At 39.7% G+C, this 6,193-nt stretch overlaps 1 long non-coding RNA gene across 1 annotated transcript in view; it reads right to left on the reverse strand.

Annotated features, from left to right (window-relative positions):
* Positions 1-1,484: 1,484 nt before the first annotated feature.
* The window catches only part of LOC109394583 (uncharacterized), a 44,561-nt gene continuing 39,852 nt past the window's right edge, over positions 1,485-6,193 (reverse strand). Inside the window, exons 5-7 of the long non-coding RNA XR_002126479.1 lie at positions 3,738-3,818; positions 2,964-3,101; positions 1,485-2,006 (exon numbers count right to left, since the gene is read on the reverse strand). This is a non-coding gene — a long non-coding RNA (uncharacterized LOC109394583). The remainder of the gene's footprint in view (positions 2,007-2,963; positions 3,102-3,737; positions 3,819-6,193) is intronic.

Here is a 6,193-nt window from a genome sequence, read left to right on the forward strand (position 1 = left end):
TTTCAGGAAAGACAAAAAAATCCCTCCATTTTTTTTCCCCCCTCAAATCATTGGATACTAGATACTGATGCTTGTGTTATAATTGAATAGGCTTGAAAAAGAAAACGAATTGGATTGGAGTTCCAGGCCACTAGAGTCTCAAGGGTTTTCAGGCCACTGTTGTTTTCCACCCCTCTTTAAAAATGTGTAAAAAATTAAAGACAGCTTTCCACTGGACACATTCCATATTTGCCCATCCTTTAAAGTAAGCGGTAAAATATTGAAACAGTGGTTGAAAAAATACAATAAGTCCTTATAATGACAAATTATCTTTTAAATTCTTTTTTCTTTTTTCCATTTGTCTTTTATCTAAAACCAAATAATGGTTTCGCCATGGTTTTCCGTCCTGCACTTCTCTCCCTATGAATTTCCCTTCACCCTTCACTTGACTTATTTCTGGGCTTTCTTTTCCTTGGCCATTAATCAAGAATTGTTCAGAGCTTCACAGACTCTGTGCTGGTCTCTGTTTCCTTCTGCCAGTGTTCCTGCTGGGTCTGTATCTGCTCAAAAACATTGGCTTTCTCAATCCAAACACCTTCAGTCTGTTGCTCTAAAGATTGGAAACTGGGGCGTTTAGAAGAGAGCTCAACTAATGTAAATCCTTCTCTTTCTTCCTTCAGCCTTGACAAAGGTTTTAATTGCTCTAGAAATTGCTTCCTAACCACATCCAAAGGATCCTTCTCAGTTCACATCTGCCTCAAAGTCTCTCCTACTTCCTGCCCATTTTTGTCTTGAAATTATCTCCTGCATTGGCTCCCATGACCTCTTTGTTTTCTTCCTACCATCCTGATAACTTTTTGTCCTGCCTGAGGACTATGGAACGCTGAAGATTACATTTTTGAATCATTCTTATCTCTATCCACCTTCACAGTCGTAGTTATCCATTCCTAAAGTTCAACCAGCTTGATAGCATTGATCCCAAAAGCTGCTTTGGCAGACCTCACCTTTCATCCTTGCTCCAAATTGTGTCTCTGGTGAGATGAACTTTCCAGAACCTGAAATTATATGGCTGAAAGCAAACATATCTCTTTCTTAGACTGGTATCTCTCTGACTTCTTACTTAATATTCTCCTGGTACTCCAGGTGCCTCAAGTTATGATTTACTCCTTTCTTTCCTTTACTTTTTTATGTTCCATCAGTCACAATGTTCTCCTACTGTTCCTCCATTTATTCTTCATCACAGATTAGTATGAATTCACCACCCTAATCTCGATTCTCATCATCTTAAGACAAGTTACTGCAGTCTTCTAAAAAACTCATGGTACCTCCTCGTTGATTACAAAATCAAACTAAACTCTTCTGTCATGTAAAGTCTCCATCAAATGCGTCAGTACATTCTCTCTCAACTTATCTTTTAGACCTGTGCTGTTCAATATGGTAGCCACTAGCCATATGTGGCTCTTTAGCACTTGATTTGTGGCTAATCGAAATTTAGATGTGCTGGAGTAAAATATACACTGAACTTCAAAGACTTAGTACAATGAAAATGATGTAAAAATGTCTCAATAATTTTTTTCATATTGACTACATGTTGAAATAATGTTTAGGATATATTGCGCTAAGCAATATGTATCACTAGAATTATTTGCACCCATTTCTTCTCACTTCTTTCCAGAGAGACTGCTAGAAGTTTTTAAATGACAACTGTGGCTCACTTCCTATTTCTATTCAACAGTGCTGCTTTAGATATTTGATAAGCCTATTCTGGCCTAGGCACAGTGCAACAGATCAGAGGCATTTTTTACGAGGAAAGAATGATCCAGACTTAGCCTACCCTTTTCAAACCAGCTGGGGATATAAGATATTGAAAGTCAATTATTGATACTACCAGAGGGTGTACCAAATGACTGAAGATTAGCCCTGTGGGTATTTAAAGGAGAGAGAACCTTGAAGGTCACAGATGCCATTCCTGAAGAAGTGGAACTTCAAAAGATCCTTGAAAGACAGATAGTATTTCCGTTTTGTAGCTGTAGAAGAAAGAGAAAGGCATTCTGGGTCAGAGGAGGTGAGAAAGCACTGGGCATGCTTGGGGTACAATGTGTAGACCAATTTGTCTGGAGTGAGTGCCATGCCCTGACAGGGACTTGGGTCTACACATCTCCTGTGTCTCTATGCACACAATCACCTCCAAAATGACTTATTGTCTGCTTTTCATCTATCCCTGTCTCATTGCTTTCTTCCAGACTTAGCTATACTCAGGACCTGAAGCTAGAAAATAAACACACATGCGTGTTGCCAGCCAGATCTTTGCATTGGTTCTGACCAAGCTTTCAGAAAGCATGCTTCACACATATGCTCCAGGACAATGACACTACATGGTGTTTTCACTGAGGATACCATCTCCTTAACTGGGCAAACCTTTCAATGGAGAGTTCATCCCGTGTAAGGAGCAGAACTCAGTGTTTATTTAACTTGCCACCTACCAAGGTTGACCAATCCTTCTGATTTTTCCCAGGACCATCCCAGTTTTAGCACAGAAAGTTCCATGTTCTGGGAAACCTTTTAGTCAGATGGAAACGGGGCTGTTTGGTCCACTTGACTTATTCATGTTCCAAGCTCTGACTTGGTTTTTCATTTCTAGTCATGGCTAGAAATTAGCCTCCTGCTAATTTCATTTCTATGGCAAAATAACAGAGACAGTGTAACTGTGTTTAAAAAGAATGTGGTTGCTTTCTCTGGCCACCGCAGTCCTGAGTTGACAGCATTTATTCTTTGCTTTGGTTTCGAGATGTCCAAGGAGGGTGTGTGTGTGTGTGTGTGTGTGTGTGTGTGTGTGCATGTGTGTGTATCACAATTCTTCATATGAAATTTATTCATCTTCCATTTACAAAATATGCCACTGGGATACTGTCAGGAGGAAGGGTGTCATACATTCAATCAAATAAAGGAGGGACATTTCGATTCCAGAAAGTGAGAAGTCCTACCTGCAAGTAGACTTATCTCTTCGTTGGAACCAAATTATCTCTGTTCGTTCCCTGTTACTTCCTTCTGAGACCTTCCCCTGGCCCGTTTGAAGCCATGCTTCTCCTAGAAGTCCCATTCTTGTTCTCAAGGGCCGTTCGCTAAAAGGCAGAATCAAAATGAAGGGAAAACCCCAAGATGAGAAATTCAGAGGAGCTGGCTCAATTCCAAGTTCTGGCACTAAAAGGGTTGCATGATTACCAAGCCTCCAAGTCCCAAAGGAATTACGACACAATGGTGGAAGGATAGGCAGTAGATTCAAACTTTCAAGATACTGAACTGAAACCTTTCAGATCATACCATCAATGCCATATATTCGTACAGCTAGCTATAGTAGAATCACCCACCCAAAAGATCTTGCACAAGTCTTAAAGAATATCTAAATTCTAATTTCCATGTAGCAACACCTTCTTGCACAGTGCTGTGAATTCCAAGTTGCAAAACTTGGGTTTCAAAACACTCATGTGGAAAATGTTCCTGTCTCGCACCTTCCATGGTTTCTCTATAAGCCTCATCAGAATTTAACTTCTTTGAGATCAATGAAAAGTAAATTAGCCTCTGGGGGTAGGGGAAAGAGAGAGGGAGAATTGGGTCCTTGCTCATCATGCCTTTGATGTCTTTAACTCTCTGGCTTAGGCTCACAAGATCCATCCCTTAGAAAGCTTCCTGAGTTGGTAATGAGTCCTAAAGACCTCAGGGGAGGAATGCTTCAGAGAGTGTATTTTGAAAGCTCTCACCTGTTTTGCTTTTATATTTGGATTGGCACAGATTGATGCCTCCCAGGAAATTAAGCAGCCTTTCCCCTGCCTTTTCTTGCCCTAGACAGAAAGGCAGAGACGGTGTTAACGGTAAGCAGCCTGGTCCACCTTGCTTTTTCATAACAAGCCAATGCTGGCTTGCTCAGTCACGGGAAGGACACCTGGTCTTATATAGACGAGTTGAATCTGCTGACTGTCATGTGGCTTTTCCCCTAGTCTCAACTATCAAATCAGACTACACTCTGCAGGGCAACTGTGCATTTTATCCAGAAATGTTAGAGAAAACTTGCCCCTTTGTGCTTTTGCATGGAACTCGAGAGAGAGTTTTCATAGCCAGGCTAAACCCGAGTAAGATCCTGATCTAATCGCAAGAGATCATGAAATAAGAGAGCACATGTATGTTGCCAACATGTGCACTAAAAAGCACAAATTAACCCTACTAGTTACTAACTACACCAAATGTATGGGTTTGAGCAAAACGCTGTCAACTGCATTTTTTTTCCCCGTGGAAAGGGGGAAATAAAAACTAATTTTAATTCTTCAAAAAGATTTGAAAGAGTACCATAAGCAAAACCACTGGGAACAACTTAAGTCCCTAACTAAGGTTTTGCATCAATTCACACCCCATCAGTCTAAAATTCAGTTCCAAATACCATTTTAAGTTAAAAATCGAGCTCTTAATTCTCAGGTTATAGACATAAATCATGTAATATGGCAGTAACATTACTCTGAAACAAATAAACTAAGGTTTTAAAAAAAACTGACTCTTTTAAACCAGATTGATTTGCCAAGCAATCCTTTTAACAGTGGTTCCATGGTTGGTGCCACCTCTACAGGGCAGCGGCAGTGACGGCCAGCGTGTGACCTGTGGTCCACTAATTGACTGAAGGACGTCAGCACGCTGGTCACACTGCTTCCCCTCCTGCTGGCCCTGTGTTGACCTTCTTTCCAGCACTCTTATGGTTCAGGTATCTTTAGTTCAAACGACTAGCAGAAGAAAAGCAGGAAAGGAGAGAAAAATCTTGAAAGGACAATATTTTAATTTTAAATTCGCAATCACATTGCAGCCTATGTAGGGATGTGATAATTATTGAAAGCATGCAAAACTATGTTTGCATTTGTTATGAAATATATCTAAGTATGGGTCTCAGGAAAATCTACTGGGCCCCCAGTTCCAAGGCTGCAATTTCAGCCTCCTGCAAGGCCAGGCAGGTCACACCAAACTTTGAATCTAGATGGGCATCAGGCAATAGTGAGGTGGAGAGGGAGGCTATGGAACTGAGAAAGCATTCAAATACAAAAATTTAAAAACACTGAGCCAGATGGGCAATACACAAACATAGGCTGAATTAGGCCTCAGGACTGCAAATTTTCAACATCTGTTCTAAAGGTCACTCATATAATCATTCAGTCAATTGAAATCATTTATTAAAATTATTTTTTAAACCCCATTCACTACAGGCTTAGTGGCTATTTATTTTTCTGTACTATTCTAGCGTTCTAGCATGGCATTCCCTTTAAGGTACTGTTTTATTTTGTTGTTTTTTAAACAAATAGGAAGTTAGTATAAATTTCTTTCAAAAAAGTTACATAAGCATATTTCCCATGAGAAACTCCACTTGTTCATGTGGGAAATTATACAAAAGAGTTTATTAGCAATACGATTCTGCATGATCATCAGACTAGCGAAGTAATCTTTTTTTTAACTGAGTGCATATTCTAATCCTCCTATATAAATTATGTGAATAAAAATCTTTGAAGTATTGTTGAAGAGGTAATCTTGGCTAAATTGAACTTGACAGTGCCCCTTTATTTAGTTCCAATGAGATTAGACTTTGAGGCGCATATAGAATCACAGAGAATACTGGTTTCAAATATGATTCAATGAGTACATTCCAGCATTAGAAAAAGCAGCTCAGGACAATAAAAATGGTGTTGAATAAAAGTAGCTTCAACGTTCACAATTTAACATTTCCTTTTTTATTTGGTTGGGGGAGGGATGCAGTTTCATAGAACGTTTCACATCATTTTATATTTAAAAAGGGTTGGCAGGAATACCTAAGGTGGTAAACATTCATTTTTCAACTGTATATGGTAGACCCATAAGACCTGGCTGGCGGTGCCCTCCATAACCCCAGGAAGTGCCATGCATATGGATGACAGTGTGGAAGGGTTTAGGCAGAGTATAATTTACACAGACTTAAAAGCAGCTTTATTGAGGACTCAAGGGTAAAATAAGCTATTCCACATAGGTACAATTCCTAAAGAACTGGAATTTGTCTTTTTAAGTACCCAAATTTAAAATGCCTGTGTGTATGTATGTATTTGTAAATAAGTATTTCAAATGGATTTTAAAAACTAGTGTACAGGGCCGGCCGAGTGGCGCAATGGTTAAGAACTGGCTTGGGACGCCAGAGTGCCCGGGTTCGGATCCC

The sequence above is a fragment of the Hipposideros armiger genome, unplaced genomic scaffold, assembly GCF_001890085.2.
Source record: "Hipposideros armiger isolate ML-2016 unplaced genomic scaffold, ASM189008v1 scaffold_430, whole genome shotgun sequence".
Taxonomy (NCBI): Eukaryota; Metazoa; Chordata; class Mammalia; order Chiroptera; family Hipposideridae; genus Hipposideros; species Hipposideros armiger.